Genomic DNA, 17636 nt, shown 5'->3' on the forward strand with positions numbered 1-17636 from the left:
AGAAGCCAACATAATGCTGCACACCGAAGATAACCAACTCCAGTGGAGGGGTATAGGGAGCCCCCAGCCTGCCGAAATGGCCCTTGTGCTGCTGACCATCTCTAATGGGATCCCAGAAAGGAGCAAGGAGCAGGCTGATTTATTCCCTGCGAAATGTCTCAGGGATGGCTGCTCTAGGAGAGTCTTGAACTCAGAAAGAGGAGAACCAGAAAGTGGAGCTGAAGGAAGGCAGGAGGCGGGGGACGGCTCTGCTTCAGTGTAGGAGTACAAGAAGAGGAAACGGAAACTGCCAGCTCCTTCCTGTGTCAGCAGGGCCTGCAACAGCCACCCTGCACCATAATGTCTCTCCTCATCCACTGAGCAAAAAAGCATCTACTCAGAAGGCAGGAGCGAAAGGCTGATCCAAACTGAAAACAGTAGCTTTCTGGATTTGGGTTTTTATTCTGACTGCACAGTCTGAGGCTGTGCTGGGTTGTGAGCCCTGGCCTTCCACCAGCCGGCTTTAACACCCATGTACCAGCATGGCAAATTCTCAGTGCATTGCACTGTGATCTCCCAGAAGAGCTCGAAGTTCAAGCTTGGGTGATGTCACCACACTGGAGCCGTCACGGCTGGATAACACCAGTTCTCTGTCCTTTCTTCCCTGAACTGGAGGAGGTCCCTGCTCCTCCCAGGAGAAAACAGCAGCTCCTTCTGTGTGTGACAGCTGGACTCAGGAGCCCATCCTTCCCCTGGGGAAAGAGGTTTTCCTCCTTCCAGCAGTGGGAAAGCTGGACAGATCTCTCTCACGCTCGCTGCATGGCCCGCATAGTGCTCCAGCCCTCCTGGATTACCGGCTTCCCCCTGCTGCTAGCGCAGCTCATTAGCGCTATTGTTCGAGCTCTGCAAATACTTCAGGACCCAAACTGGCTGATGCCTGATGTGTGAGGAGATGCAGGGCTTGCAGTTTCATAGAACAAGGGGTTTTGTTCCATACAAAGATAGCCTAGGAAATGACACCAGTGTTATAAATGTGGGGAGGTGGGGTCTTGCAGGAAGCTGTGGCTGTGGAATTCAAGACTCTGCCTTGCCATGCAAGAAAACTCAAAAAAAGATGATATGGAGAAAAAGCCTTCGGGCCTCTTCTAACTTTTGGGCATTTGCTCTCTATGTATTTTTCCTTTCATTTGTCATTTGTCATGTAATTATTTTATCTTGCAATAACACAGACAAATTCTGCTGTGCCAGAAGCTTGCTAGGTAAGAGATAATCCCGTTGAAGAATTACAGTCTCAATAGACAAGACTGAGGGGAACAAGGGTTCACAACAGTAACTGGTGCTTTGTTATCAGGAGCCCAAGCTGGATCTGAGTTCGCAGCCCAGGCTGCAGTCTCCAGGGCTCAGTATTGACTGGGTGGGCTACGCAGGCTTTCTGGACCCGGGGTATTCATCCCGGAACCCCTCAGGAATGGGCTGGCAGCTAGACGAGTGGGTCTGGCAAGAGTCCTTGAGCAAGGAAGAGGCTGAAGATCTCCCTGGAAAGGCCAGGGAATGGTTGCATGAATTGGTAGGTTAGAGGCAGCTCTTCCTTGCTGCTCTCTTTTGTGGTTGCTCTTCTATAGTGTTTCCTGGGTGGTGGAGCAGGTCCCAGCAGGATGGTGACGTCTGCAATATGTCTGAGGCTTCTGCAGAAAATCAACAAGTGCGGCAGGTTTGGGCACACAGCAGGGGTTGGGCCATGGCATTCAGCTCTTTTCCAGAGGTCACGTGTCCTCCCTACTTGTCTGAAGCGTAGCCAACAAATTAAACCCTTAAACTGTACATTACGGATGTTTTTATTTGTGGTTCCTGGATCTGGTCAAATCAGTTTAAAGGAACTGGAGTGGAGAAAAACATTCCATTAATCACAGCCTTTTGCAGAAAAGCACAGATCCTTCACCTGCGATCCCTCATACCCTGACTCACAAAGCAACAGCTGTCAGCTCTCCATCTCTGCAGCTCTTGAGAAATCCCAGAGCAGGGCTTCCATCCCAGTAAACAAAGTCCGGTTGTGTTTATCATCCGTGATTCATCCATCAATTTGTAATTGCCCAGGAGTAATAGAAAGTGCCTGGTAAGGGACAGGCCCTGCCCAGCAGGCATCTGAACTGCTGGTGCTCAGGCAGCTGGCTTTGCTGTGGACCTGCAAAAACACCCTTCCATCATTATCCTTCTTCTTCCAGATCCATTCTCATAATTATTATTTCTGACCCTGTTGGCACTGAGGACAGAGCATGGAATCTATTTCCGTATAAGACATCTTTAAAGCATGGCATTTTCCATTTACCCTATTACAATAAGTGCTGTCCTCCTTTAGTGGCCTGATTTTTTCAGCAGTGAATCAGACACATCATCTGATGAGTGTTTTGCAAGTAAATAATAACTAGAACCATGTGCATTAATTTGAACTACCATAGGCATGGTACAAATGGCACGGACCACACTGTGCAGACAGAGCACAGGCTTAATTAAGACTGTGGATGAGGACTACGCAGTTAGAAGACAACTGTCTTGGTTGGAACTGGGCTGATTTGGTGAGAAGTTACTGATTTTTTTTTGGCTTATATCTTGTGGTGCAGTCTCGGTTTTTGCATAAAGGAAAACTTGCAACCCTTGTCATGGCAAGGATAATATTGAACTTTGTAATATTCCTCTACTCTGTGTAAAAGGAACGATTTCTAGATCCTTGGCAGGGGACACAAAAAATGAATATGCATGAACTTTGCTCAAGGGTGTTTCCTCAGGATAGTGGATTTGACACTGGCCAGGAAAGAGAAGTTTGATCTGCTGCTTCCTATATTGTCTGTGTTCTGTAAATAAATGGAACAGCTTGTTCCTTTAAACTGTCAGTCTGGCAGTTTTCACCAGCTCTTTAAAAAAAATACACATGTATGCACACATACACATACACACAGCGGACACAGGAGAGAAGGCAGTGTTTGTGGGAGTGGGATATGTATTGCCAATTTAGTCTGTGAACAGTTTTGGCAGCGTGAGAAAGAGGCACCTTCCAGATTGCCTGGATGAGCTGAGCTCCGTCAGGGCTTAGTGCTGCATCTCCTTTGCCTTGGCAAGGAGAGGGGTTGCTATTACAGCAGCTCCCAAGCACCGGTAGAGCTGAGGATCCCATATACAGTAGCCTTGAGTCATTGCCCAGGGGGAGATGCTCAGCAGAGGCGGTGTGGGGTCAGCCGCAGTGCCCAACAAGCGAGGACCAGCCTTGCCTGCGCCTCCCGGAGCATGGCTTGCTCGAGGCTACGGTCCGAGCCAACAGGGGCCGGGTCCTGGAAAATGATAGTGGGTCTTTAGGAAGTGTCCGTGAGCAGTGTGCAATCCAGGGCAGCGGCAGGCTGAAGGGCGTAGTGAGAGCCGAGCTATACTGCGGCCCTGCCAAGCCAGGCTTGTTGTCAAAGTCTTATTACAGGCATGAATTGCACCAGGGAAGCTGATCCCAGGAGAGGTGGGGAGACATCCGAGTGACTCACATAACCTGGAATTGCTCCCCCACTAATTGAGAAGGACAGAAAGAAGTGCAGTGAGGAACAAGGCTTGAGGAAACCTAATGCCGCCACGAGCATGTGAGAATATTCCCAGCCCTCTGGAAGAATAATCAGGCAGCAGTCCCCGGAGGTTGCGCCTCGGCAGCATCTCCCAGGGGCTTGAGAGCACGAACCAGGCTGAGCTTTGGAGCGGCTTGGTGATGTATGTGGTGTTCCTGAGCTTGCAAACAAAGATTAAATCTAGTAGTATGTGTCAACAATCTCCAGCCATAACTCTCAATCTCTTAACTGAATTACAGACCAGCTCTGTAATGCAGGCTAATATTTTAAAACAAGGAGAAATCCCTCACCCTCTACATCTCTTTTGTGATGTTCACACCTCCGAATTGAGGAGCCATTTCTAAGCCAGATAGGCACTGTGGAAAATAGTTTTTGTTGTTTGCCCATGCTTGAGTAGGCATTCAGAGGTCGAATGTGGGAGGCTGGATGTGAGATACGTGCCCTTCCAGGGAACGTGCTGTGCTCGCAGCCCTGTCACAGCATCTGATCTCCAGAAACGCTGGTTTGCTTCTGGGAACAAAGCATGCCTTTTGCTGCGCGTTTTGTAAGGCGGAATTGTGGTAGCTAGTGTAGCTTTCAGCTCTCTGACCTTTACTTTATTTAAATTAAACGCAGAGTAATTTGTACCTAAGCGGAGTTGTTCTATCTCATTAATGTGATTAAATAGATGGCAGAGCGTTACTAAGTTCATTGTCAGAGAGACTGTTGCTTAGTAATTTAAACTGCAGTAATCTCCTTATTCAGTTTCTTCTTCTTCTTTTTTTTTTTTTTTTACAAGGATGGTGGCTCTGTTGTTACATGCACATTTGCAGACTAGCCTGCAAGCCCCAAAAACTGTGATGTCATTAAAACTGTTAGGTCACGGGCACCGGGAAGTTGCTCAGGGTAAAACTGAGTAGGGGGAAGCCTGTATAGGGCTTAAGGCTGTCTGTGCCTAAATAAGATTTTTAAGTGGTGTAAAAATAGAAAAGAAGAACTAATGAGTGAGCTCGCACATATGTTCCTGTGATTCTCCCCTGCTTTGAGGGCTAGCTGTTTGCTTTTTCTTGCTCCTTCTCTCCTCGGAAGTGGGATCGCGAGGGAGGGCGCAGCTCTGCTCAGCGGAAGCGGTGCAAGCACCGTTGCAGCCAGGCCCCCCCGAAACGTCCCAGCTAAAGGGCATGTGTTGCTCAGCACAGAGATGAGCCGCTTTAGAGCAGGGAGGAAGGCAAATTTAATGATAGCCCTATCGATTGCCGCTGCGGCCCGCAAGGAAAGGAGACACGACTAGTTCAAGATCATTAACAGGCACAGGAAGAGGAAACCAGACCTGCCTCACGTAACTGAATCTGCACACAACTGGAGGGAGCCTGAAAGCGTCTGGATGGAGGCCTGAGGCTCAGCGATGAGCGTGGGCGGCTGAGCAGCGAGCGAATGGACAGCACGTCGCGGGGCTGGCCCGGGCTGACCTCCAGGAGACGGTGCGTATGGAGCAACAGGCCCCAAGGCAAGCGGCGGCGGCGGGTGGGACGGTCGCGCGGGCCCCTTTTCCCTTTCCTTGCCGAGGATTTCACCTGGAGGCTGAGCAGGGCACAAGGAAGCCCTCGGTAGGCGCTTGGCCACCCCACCGCCCTGCGGCTGCAGCGCAAGGGGCGCGCGGCCTCCTCCTGCCCCCAGACCCCGCCCGGGGCCCTCACCTGCCCCCCACCTGCTCAGGGCAGGGATGCCCCAGCCTGGGGCCCCCCAAACCCCACTGGGGCCCCCCCACCTGCCCCCCAAGCCCCATCGGGATCTGCCCCCCACCTGCCCCCCAAGCCCCACTGGACCCCCCCCTTCCCCCTTAGGGCCTGCGCCCCACCTGCCTCCTCCCGTGCCCAGCCGCCCGCCCCGGCTCCCCTAGCAACAGCGGCGCTAGCGGCCGCCCAATCAGCGCGCGGCGGCCCCGGCCGAACCAATAGGGAGGCGGGCGCGAGGGCGGGGCGTGGCCGCGGCGCCGGGGTGGGGGAGGGCCGGCCCGGCTCCGCGCCGCCATTTTGACGTCTGAGAAACAAAAGAGGCGAAGCCGCCGCCGGCGCCGGCTTGAGAGGAGGTAACGGGCGCGCCGCTCCCTCCCTCCCTCCTTCCCTCCCTCCGCCCGGGCCTCCCGTCCGCCCCGGCCCGGCTCCGCGAGGCGCAGCGCGGGGCCGGGCTGCCCCGCGGCGGTCGGCTCCGAGGGGGCTGCCCGGGGGCTGCCGCTGGCGCCGCGGCTGTGCCCTCCCACCCTGCCTCTGCGGGCCCGGCCCCGCCTGCCGCGTGAGGTGGGTGCCGGCCCGGCGGGAGCGCCTGCCCGCCCTCCGCGGGGGTGCCCCGCCGCCGCCCCCGGCTTGTGGCGGGAGAGGGCACGGCTCTGGCTCCCGGGGGGGGGGGGTTATTGCCCTGGCTCAGCCCGCGGGGAGGCAGCTCCGCTCCGCGGGGCGGGGGGGGACGATGACGACACTCCGCGGAGCATCTCCGCTGCTGGCGCACCGCTTCCACCTTCTCCGTCCCTCCTGGTGGTGGTGGAAGCGGTGCCTGGGGTGTGGACGGGGCGGTAGGCGGCAGCCCCAGCGCCGTGTGGGGCTTGGCCGGCCGCGGCTCCGCGCGGGGAGGTCTCGGGTGCGCGGCCGGGTGCCCCGGGAGCGGGCTGTCGCCCCTTCCCGGCTGTTACATCCGCAGGATCGCGTCTGCCTGACTCATAAGATGTTGGTTTTCCGTTTTGCCTGGGCCGTGGACGTGCTGCAGGCTTGGTAACATGTCTGTTTCGTATGCTCGGTAATATTTCAAAATGAAAAAATGATGCTTCAGGATGTATTGCGTAAGCGGACGTGCTGTTCACGAACACCATTTTTTTTTTTTTGTGAAATGAGAAGTATTAGGCGATTGCTTGTTCTGTGCTTTTGTAAGCATCACAGGTTCATAATATTTTGTTAACACGGAGCCCTCAGGCTCCTAAACAAAAAACGCTTATGGTTGAGACTTTAGAAATCTACATTCCGTTTAAGAAAATAAATTTTATCATTGTTGACAGAATAACAGCCTGTTGGTAGTTACACCCGGAATATGTCCTTGGCCATAATTTCACTGTGAAAGGTACATGTGTTTAACACAGATATCTTTCCTGGTATACACTGGAATTTAATTCCCTCTACTTCTAGTCAGCTTTTTTTTCTTTTTGGACATGGTGCCTTATACGTCTTGTGGCTACTCAGATATTTTATGAATGTATCAAGTATCCACATGCTTTTTATACTCATTGACAACTGGGATCACTTACAATGTGGCAGTTGTGTCAAATATTGAAATTAGAATTTTGCTTTAATATTTAGCTCTGTAATGTTAAAGCTAATGTGAGTGTGGGGCTTTTTAACTTTTCAGTCAGATGCCATGGCGTATGTTATTGACTCAACATGTGAAATTAAGTGGGACTATTACAGTTAGAAATTGAAGTTTGAGAATAACAATAGATTGGGGGGGGTCATTTTAGGCTCTTAAATGTGTATAAGAATTGGTATATCTGCTCATAACTTTATAAATGAGCTCTTTGTGAAGCTGAAAATTGTGTTTCTTTAAACTGAGCTTAATTGGCATACTTTTGGGCTTACAGTAATATTAGGAATGGAAACTGGGTTTATATACCTATGTATGCCACACACAAATATGTACAATTAAGGTGCTGATTAAACAATTATACCTTGTTTCCCTTGTATTTGGCTGTTTAGCATCTTACAGGTAGTTATATTTTTTTCTTGATTAAAATATATTGGCAAATGGGGAAAAAACCCCAATGTTTTAACTGTTGGAATCTAGGGGTGTTTCTTCCAAAAATGACAAATATTTGGGAAGCATTACAGCCTTTCCATATTTACTTTTTTGGGGGGAGGGGGCTTAAACTTGTCAAAGTAGCTTTTCATAAATTTATATTCATTATTTTAATTGAAAAGCTGTTTTCCTACCTTTTCTGTCTTTGCTTTTCATAGCTTCCTTGAGGTAATGATCTGTTAACTTCCCTTCAGTGCTTTGGTCATACAAGTAATGTAAACTTATGCTGTCTTTCCTTCTTGATGATGATCAGAACCATGTGGTACAATAACTTGGGAAGGAGATGGAAAACTGGGGAGTGGTCAGAAAGATAATATGAAAGCTGGGTTTTGTGTTCTCAGAATTCCTTTCCCCACCAGTTGCTTGCAGGAAATGCTTTAGATTTGTTGGGCCTGCACTCCTGGAAAAAATAGAGGATGAGGAAAGATGTTAGTGAAAGAAACTCTTAGCTGCCCATCAGCGGCTGGGCTTCCAACCAGGTCACGGTTTGGTATGGTGCTCCTTTTTAATTGTTCTCTGCTCAGCTGGGGAGTGTGAGGGGATATTTTGGGGGAGAGAAGTTTCTTCCCAAAAATGTCTGTGTGGGGAAACCTTCTCATAAGAGTGCCTCAGTCTGTCGGATATGGTGCTATGGACTGCAAATATTTTGGTTTGTGAATAGGCAGAGATGGGAAGTATATGTCATCAAGATGATGATCAAAAAACTGCTTGTACTAATGCATAGAAACTCAACAAGGATGTTGCATCTAAAAGGGATATATTGAGCAGTAGTCACTCTTCATAACTTTAAGTTCTTTACTGTCTGAATACTTTGTGAGTTGAGTTGGGTGAAATTTGGGAATTTTAGAGTAACTGGTATTAAATAACAGTGACTGTCAATAATTCTCTTTTGATGGTGGTTGGAAGTAAGGAGATAACTCCAGTAATTTCTCTAGGAAGCCAGATGTGCTGTTTCACAAGCATAATCAGTGTGTCACCAAACTCTGGAACAGTTCCAAATCCATAATGTGCAAATCACGTGTCTCCTTAGTAATGTTTGTGATACTGTCTTGCCTGGTGACACTGTACTTAGGGTGGGAAGGACTAGGGGCAGTTATGGTATGGGCAAGGTTTTGAAGGAAAGTATGATTTGATGTGGCTTTTAATGCTAGGCCAAGGTATGACTTTTGTTTTGATGAAATACATTGGGTTGCTCAGTGCTTATATATCAAAGCATAAATACAGAGCTTGTTTTATGGCTAGGAATGTATTCTGAAAGTTCACATACTGGATCAAAAGATTGAAATGGCAGGAACTTAAAAAAATAATAATGTTGTTAGCATGTTAGTATTACGTTCTCTAAATTGAGTTTTGAATACAGTTTTAACTTGAATGGATTGTACTACTGTAACTGTGTCTAAAGTGTGGAGGTAAGAGCTAAGTACCTTGGAGTTTGATGTATTGTTAAGAGCTAATGGATGTTTTATATTCTTATTGATTCTTGTGTATCTGGTGAGTGTGGGTTAGAACCATTATATGAAATCTGTCACTTTTTTACACTAGTGTGTGGAAAAAACTTGCTGCTTCTCATCTAGTTCATCTACTTACCAGCTGTTGAATTTGCTGATGCTTAGTTCCTCTCTGCTGGCAAGAAGCTGCGACTGGTATCTAGGCAACGCAGGTCCAGCTAAGCATCTCTGTGGCTTGCTTGAAGAGATGAAAATTTTCCATTGCAGGGGAGCGGATTTTTCCTTTGTAACTAATTCTTTTATCTGGCTTTCTGTCATGCCCGAGGTTATTGCATCATTGAAACTGTGTAGGGATAGTTTTCAAATATTAAAAGGCTACATTTCATAATTTTAAGGTATATTTGTTAGATGTGCATTTCTATAATTTTTTTAAAATACCTCATTAGAAGGCTAGTTTTGGACCTTATATAATAGCTGTTTTGTTACAAAATAGTTGTCCTTTTTTCCAATTCGCAAAATTTTAAGACAAAATGTAGTCTGGTATAGTAGCCAGAACTTGCTACTCCTGCAAAGTCTGAAATTATGCATACATTGTGGAAGCAGCAGTATTTCTTCAAATAAAGATCTGACATTGTTTATGGTTGTGTTTACTAATCTGGTGTCTAGGGGCATGAAATAACCACTGAAAGTTTTTGTAACTTCTTGACTTGTGTTGTAATAAGTCTTTGAGGTCCTGAATCCATCTCAGAAAGATGGGGTGTGTTGGAGTAAGGTGCTGATAGTCTTTGTAATAGATACAGAAGGAACTCTCTCAATATACTGGTTGTCAGACACTTAACTTTCAATCCATGATGACCCTGCATCTAGGTTGTTGGTGCTTATGGAAGATAATCTTTTACTAGAAGTAGCTGGAGCTGTTTTGTGCCCGGTTTTCCGCTGTTTCTACTGGAAGAATAAAGGCTTGCTCAAAGTGATTTTGATCACTCAGAGTTCCGTTTGAAGACAAACTCTGTGTTCTTGAAGGATGTTTTGTGATGAATGGGTGGACAAGAGATGGCACACATGCTGTGGCTGATTTGGAACTAGGTATGTGCTGATTAACCTGGTAATAGGCCAAACAGAATAGGTAATTGCTGAATTCACATGGTAGCCTTTCAGTTGTACTGTGTGTCTTGGTCCATCTTGTCTATCCTGCTGTGTTGACATCTAGAATGTTGGAAGGATCTAGCAAAAATTGGATGACATGCTGACACTGGCCAGTGATGTCCTGGATTGTTGAGATCTGGAGTGGACAAACTCAAGGACAGAAGGTAGAATTATTTAGGCTGTCTTTCTCCAGAAAACCATGCTTGCAAGAAGCTAGGAATGTGGGGGGTTTTGTTTTTGTTTTTGTTTTTTTTGGCTGAAAAAAAGACCACTATCATTAGTACTGTTGAGTCTGTCTCTTAGAATGAGCATGGCAAAAAAATGTTAATTTTATTTTTTTGAAGCACAGAGATCTTCGACTAGAATACCTAAATAGCAATGCAGTATTGTGATGCAGAAAATTCCTAAAGTGCCTGAAACCATATCAGGAACTGTGGGTGCTGCCTAATTTTATGTTTATTGAAGACAACCACTTCCTTTTAACAGTTGCTCTTTTACATTTTCCATATCTTTTTCAAAAGAAGAATAAATTATGTGCATTGTACTCTGGATATGTGGAGACAGTATGATGGCAATTTTTTAATTGTGACATTAATTAGATGAACATAGCTCCTTATTACAAAGGTGAGGAGTGAAACTGCTGATATGCTAAACATCTTGATGTTTCTGTGGTGTTAGCTCTTTCAGAAAGTTGCATTAATTTAATGGAGGTATGAGGTTAAATTGATGGATTAACTAGCTTTAGGTGATTAGGAATCTGTTTAAATTTGGGAAAAAAATTGGATCTGGCTTAGTATAATTGGTCAATTTTCTAAACAGAAGTCTGAATGTTAAACCAAGGGTCTAGTTCTAGATGAGGAGAGGACAATGTTTTTGGAGAATCGTTTCAGAATTTATGCAGATGAGCAGTCTCTCAATGGTAAGGGGTGAATGGAATAAATACGGATTGAGTAGCAGTGGGGTGAGTGGTGAGAGAAGGACTGTCTTTCAATTTTCCTGTTGAAACAAAGCCTTTGAAATACTTAACCTTAAATTCTGAACGGTGATTTCTTGTGTTTAAAGTGTAAGTAATGATTTAACATCACTGTGCCCAGTTTGCTTCCAAAGAATAAAATGGTCTTTCATAAGCTTGACTTCTCCCTGAGATGAGTTTTTTCAAGTGTGCCATTTTTCAGAAATACTAAACTGGGACATGAGCACAAGATGGATGGTGCTGTATTGCAGTTTTTGGAAGAGAAAATTGATTGTCAGCAGTCATCCTGTCAGAGTTTTCGCTTTTTGGTTATCGTTAGTTTCTTTTTGAAGACAGTTGTGCCAACCACACTTGCTTGTGGTATAGAATCACTAGCTGCTTTTAAAACCTCTTGTAAAAGCAGCAAATGTGTTACAAGAGCATAAGAATCACTGTAGTTGTGTCCTATTACATGAGCTAATAAAACAAGATATTTTTCATTATTGAATGTATTTCAGCTTTCAGAGATGTAAACAATGCAGTCAAGCTCCTGTGAAAGCTTCCTTTTATAGATTATTGAAATTGATAAGTTTTTTCAAGTGGTTTCATACTGCTGATCAAATATATAAACTGAGATTAAAATGTATTAATTCTTTGACAGTGATTGTTATGGTAAGCCTGTAATTGGCTCCAGATGGTATACTGAGATCACAGAAAGATGAAAACATGAAATACATAATGCTTTAAAAAAAAAGGCATTTTTGAAGTATTATGCAGGTGTGCTTGTATACAAGATTCTTGTCCCTCTTTTTAGGGAGAAATTGTGTCCCAAATGAGTTATGGTTACTATAAGAAGCATTTACTTCTTTTCCTTTGGCTTTGTTGTGCCATGTTAAGTCATTCTTGTAAGACTCCTCTCCTGTCCTTACCTGCTTTTGTGCAATCTGCTGCAGTTTAACAGGAAACACAGTGAAATTATTCTTCCTCATGTTTTGGGATTGAACTTCAGTAATTACTGAGTCATCCCAGAGAGAGACGTATGTTCAAGGTCTTAGTTTGTTTTCATTATACCTTTAACAAGTGTGGAACGGGAAAGAAGAGTGCTTAAAATCACTAAATCCTGTAAACTCTTCTCTTTAAAATGCAAGTCTAGGTTGTGTTATTTGACTCAAGGTGTGTTTTCAGTCATTTGATACATTATGAACCAGAAATACAATTTTAAAAGGTACGCTAAATGCATCTCATGTACCTTAGCTGTTCTAGAGCACAAGCTCCATCTATCGTGATCATCAGAGATAAAGCTTAAAAGCCTCAGAATCCCAGTTTAAATTGTAGACAGACATTTGAAGTCTTTTTGGCTCCTTTCTTCTGGACTGCTTTTGACCAGTATCTATTTAAAAAAAAAAAAACACTGTCCTTTGTCTGAAGGAGTATGTTGATGGGATACATGAATACACACATATAAATGGGATGCATGAAATATTTGATGTGGGTTGTTGGTACTGTTCTTCCAGGAATGGTTTATTTGTAGATGATCTTTGTGCTCCTTTGGAAACTTTTGTTCAATGAGCTAGGCTGGATTGTAGGATTTGGCCATCTAAGCTTAATTTAAACAAACTTGTGCTGTGCACCACTAGTGCTTCTGGTTTGAAAACTGTTCTGAAAGATACCTGAAGGGAATACAGGCAGAAGAAAACTTCATCTAGCTAAATGAATGTGACCTTTGAGCAAAACTTGTCAGTCTTCCTCTTTAGCAACTTCTTATATGTGGCAACTTGTTTGCAACTTCAAGGGTCAGTTACAAAGATATCACCTTATTTTATTGAACGGTTAGAAATACAGTTACCAGACTACTAAATTCATGATAATGAGGAAGGCATAGTCATGGGTTTATTTTAATCCTTGAATTTCTGTTTTTTTCATATCTTAAATAACACTTTTTCATGTGTAATCCACACAGTCTAGCTCTTGCTGTTGTGTTTTCAGAAGATTAAAGGCTGAATGCTATTTTGGTTTGTCTGTGACAAAGGGCAGTATTGTCTTTTTATAGCAACTGGTGTTTTTAGCTGCTAGTGCCAGAATACTGTTTTAAGATGGATCAGTTTCTAAATAGGAAGTTTAAGTAGCTTAGATTTTTCTGGTTCAGGTTTTCTAATTTCCATGGCATTTCTTTTCTTGGAAAAGAGACGAGTTCTTAAATTACACAATCCTTGGAAAAATACATGGGTCAAACTTGCATGTTCTTTTCTGAGTGGGTATACTTAACCTATAACTTGTCTTTGTTTTTGTTTTAATGAGATAAAACAGCTTTATTTGAGAGGTAAAACTGGCATTTCTGTCTGGAGTTTTGTATATGTAGCTGTTAAGCTTACAGATTACAAATAGTATAGGCAAAGCTGAAAACTGTTGCTCTCTTGGTATCTTGAAATATTACTTGTGTTGACATGATTGATCACTTCAGAATTGTTTTAAGAAATACCTTCCTAGAGCTGAGTGACCGTCATTGATTGCTGTACATGCTTCTATTAAGAGAAAGCTAGAAGCTGTTGGAGACACTTTGTTACTGAAGGATGACGAAGCATTGGGGGAACTGGAATTCTCCTAATAATGTAGAACTAGTTTAGGGAAGATAGATATAATAGTTGTTTATTTAAAAAAAAAAAAGCATATAAATGCACCTTGAGATTTTTTTTTAACTGTTTGCTCCCTTAATGTATGTTATGTTTAGATATATGAATGTTCTGTAGTTCTTTGGAAGTTTTGTCTGTTAAAGTTATATTCAAAAGTCTTGCAGATATTTTCTACAAGAGGTGGCTCTGCAGCTGCTCTGTTAACCTTACAGGTGTAGGATTTTTTCCTCTCATAGTGACTATTGCTGGTTCAGGTTATATTTAAAAGAAAACAGAATTAGAACTCCTTGTTTAGAGAGCAAAAGGAGATAGCTCAAATGTTGCTAGTTTAACAAAAAAAAGTTGTTTTATTTGCTGAAATAGTACATTTTTCTATACATTTGTCAGCATCAGAGTGCCTCATCTTTCATTTGCATATTATAATCAAAATTCCTATTGAATAGGAAAAGCCTGATGTTCTCCTTACAGATAGGGATCTTGTCAAAAGGTGCTGACTTTTGCACCTTCTTGGGAGGTTTGTAGCAGAATAGGGTCTTGAATGTAGCTGTTATGAGTCCTTGACTGCTGTACGCAATGTTGGACCATCCATCCTCTCCTTGCAGTAGAATAAAAGATCTAGAAGAGCACCTTTAGGTGATATACCTGATTTAATATCCTCAGAGGAATATAGGATATGTCAGGATGTTCTTTACTGCATTGTAGTTTTAGACCATCCCAAAATTTTTGTAACTGTTTAGTATTTCTGAAGATGTGTTACACTGAGACCACTGTCCGGTTAGCTCTGTCACTTTTCCAAAAATTTTGCAAACATGTTTTGCAGAAACCTTGTGCATGAGTTCATGTATAATTCTGTAATAACATAAATTTGTTCAAGGAATTTGTTTCCCCTTTTATCTGGAGAAGTTCTCTCTGTTCCAAGCTATAGCAGTGTGTTGCTGCAGTTGCCAGCCATTAGTAATAAGGATGGCTCTGTCAAACACCCCCTCCACACACCCTTTATTGGCATTTTTAACACAAGAAGGTGACTTCTTTCCTTGATCTAGCTTAAGTGCCCTTGATTTAACAAGAAAAATTTGCTCTAATTTTTTTTTGGCTTTTTGTATCTGTAGGTGGTTATGATGAACTCATTACTACAGTGCCTGACTTCCATCACCCTTGTGATTTACCAGTGAAGGCTATAGCAGAAGTATGTCTGTTTTGAAAGTGAATGCACATGTAGCCTCAATATGTAGGTGTGGAGGAGTTGTATTTTACTCTTGGATTTGTAAATGTTCCTTGCTGGGTATTTTTATAAAACCTCATGCTTACTCATCTTTGAGTATGTGTCATGTGGAGACACCTTAATGATCATTATATTGATTGATTTGCTACAGAAAAGCAGAAATAAGTTGCCTGGCATAGAAACATGTAGCTCAGCATCCTCTTTTTTTCTCTTCCCAGTTTTTATATATAACAAAATAGTATGTACCTTCACAGCCACTTGGTTTAAAGTTATCCTTGATAAAAAGAGCCATTTTTTCCCCACTCTAGTTTTTCTTTTAAATTGAGCTTAATTCAGTAGTTTTCTGAAATATCTTATGGGTCTGTGTATTTCCAGATGCTAAGCAACTTCAAAGACTGCTGCAAAGACCTACAACATGCTGCTGCCTTTTGTCATGTTTTTGTTCTTGTATTTAGGAAAAATGAAAAATCAGACAAGTAAAAAGCAATATGCTTACCTGTGATATCTTTCCCTGTGTGACAACATGACACTGCTTCCCTGCTCTCCCCCCACCCCATACTGAAAGCTATTAAATCTACTGTATTAAATTTGCATTACTTGTTTTGAGGAACTGAACTTTTTTGTTTATAACAAAAATAAAATTCTGGTGATTGACAATTGCGATGTACTCTTATACTGTGATGGAACTTTTTCCTAAAATACTGTTACCAGAAAAAGTGTCTGTTTCATGTAATCATACAAAATTTAAGGCTCCTTTTAAGGCTTCTTCCAAAACTGTAGGATTCGTATAGGTACATTATTATGTAGACTCAGCACTTCTACCTTAATGAGATAAGAGCTTAGAAGCTCTAGCTTTTATTGTTTAAACTTAGTTATATTGTTACTATAAAAGTTTTGAAAGACTTGGGGCGGGGGAAGGTGGGGAATTATCATACATTATTTAGAGGTATAATGCCCCATGAAATTTAGGAAACTATTAAAACAGTTGTGATAAATGAGTGTAGAGACCTTTTTCCATTAAGACTGAGAAGCAGTTATTGTACCAGGCCTTGCTCCCTAATCTATATGTAGTTCATCTTTAAAATGTAATTAACTTTTCTTCCCGATACTGTTTTAAGGCAGCTGACTAAATACTGAAGGATTCCAGTCTTAGGAAGAATTTTTGTAGCAGAACACACTAGAGTAACTTCAATTAATGAGCCAAACAGCCACTAAAGTGAATGTTTAAAAACAATTTGCCACCCAAAGTAAAAGTCTGCAGTTTGGAGACCCCTGTTTTAACAAACAAATTGATTAGGAGGGCAGCTCTTTCTCAGCAGTTCTGCTGTTAACAAGGTTTTGGGAAAAGGTATTACTTTTGTGAGATTGTTATGAAGGGAAGAGCTGTTAACCGAGAGCTGTGGTCTCCAGAGGGTGCTTTCGTTAATGCAATTACATGTGGGACTAAGTCAAGAAGCTATAATGACATGAAACACCTCTCAAAGAATGCCATCACCTGAGATTAATATTAGGTCTGAGTTTTGTCAAAACACGAGTTCACTGTGGTATCCTTTGGATAGTCATTGTGACACGTGAATGTCTGAGAATAAAATGCTGTCTTTACATGTTGCTTCCATTTTACAGATTTGGGTTTTATACATCTTTTGCTTCTTAGTTTAAGAATGATATTAGTCATGCTAATTATTATTTGTGAGTAGTCAAACTTATATTTGGTTCATTCAAGTTTATATTGGATTTATCTCTTGAAATACTTGATGCTTATGAAGGGATAATACATTTTTCTCTTTTTTCCTGACATACCCTTTGAACAAAAGCCACTACTAAAGGCATTTGAAAGCACATGGTGGGGGGAGGGGGAAGGGCAGGGTACATGGAACCTGAATTGTGTATTTGAGAAAAATCACCTGAAAACAGCTGTTTTGTGCTCTTACGTGCCCAAAGAGTATTGAAAATGAACTGGTTATAGGTCTTTGTTTTCTTTCCTTAAATTCTATCTCATGCTTGTACTGTTTAAAATCACTACCACTGGAAGCTTTTGATGATCTTATAAAAACAGGAAATGGAACCAATTTGACATACTTGTAAGGCTGTTTATGCAAGTAAGGTATTTTAAAATAAGACAGTGCAGAGCACTTCTGATAGGCATTGCAAATGTGATCCAGGTCCTGTTGATAATGAGTGGCAAAATTCTCATTAAGTGGAGCCAAAATAGGAAACAAATCCTGATTGTTTGGTAAATGGTAAATGGTTTGGTAATGGTAAAAAGCAAGTTTTTTTGAGTAGGATCTTAAACTGTTTTGATGTTGTATGCAAGTGAGAACAACTTTGGTCACCTCATTGCATGACAACAACCTAAATTTGTTAGGTAAAACGATGCTTTCCCACCTTGAAAAGGTAAAATGTAATTGTTCAAAGTGCAAACTAAACCTGCCAAGTTCACTGAAATATGAATTATTAACAAGAACGTGTGGGCTTGCTTCAAGCACTGTCGGTCTGTTCAAATCATATGCACATAATTGGCTTATATGCTTATATGGCAGGCGGTAAATTGCTTTGCACAAATAAGGAGCTTGGCTGGAAGCTTTATAGCAAGGAGTAAAAAGTTCCTTGCTGACGCATTGTTCAACAGTCCACTTGCACACAGATTTATAGTGTATTGGTGTAATAATACAGTCTTTTTCAGCATGAGCATATACTGCAAAAATCTGATAGTAGAAAGAATGTACTTGGCTATTATGCTATGTTTTAGGAGGATGAATGTAAAAAGAGCTTGCTAATGCCTCTGTAGTAAAGTCATCTTTGCTGGTGTGAGCCCCCCCCCCCAACCACCACCACCGCATGCGC

General features: G+C 42.8%; 1 protein-coding gene and 1 long non-coding RNA gene across 4 annotated transcripts in view; one reads left to right on the forward strand and one right to left on the reverse strand.

Annotated features, from left to right (window-relative positions):
• LOC112970759 lies at positions 1-4969 on the reverse strand. The gene is made up of 3 exons (XR_003255159.1): positions 4888-4969; positions 1945-2161; positions 1-1856 (listed from the first exon to the last, which is right to left on the reverse strand). It is a non-coding gene; the product is annotated as an uncharacterized LOC112970759 (long non-coding RNA).
• Positions 4942-17636, forward strand: part of IP6K2 (inositol hexakisphosphate kinase 2) — a 23242-nt gene continuing 10547 nt past the window's right edge. For 2 of the 3 annotated variants that reach the window (XM_026075498.1, XM_026075496.1), the window contains exon 1: positions 5551-5646. The gene's annotated coding sequence lies outside the window, so the exon portion shown is untranslated. Of the gene's footprint in view, positions 5039-5550; positions 5647-17636 lie in introns of those variants that run through there. The other variant, XM_026075497.1, reaches the window with a different exon arrangement.

The sequence above is a fragment of the Apteryx rowi genome, unplaced genomic scaffold, assembly GCF_003343035.1.
Source record: "Apteryx rowi isolate R43461 unplaced genomic scaffold, aptRow1 scaffold_405, whole genome shotgun sequence".
Classification (NCBI taxonomy): domain Eukaryota; kingdom Metazoa; phylum Chordata; class Aves; order Apterygiformes; family Apterygidae; genus Apteryx; species Apteryx rowi.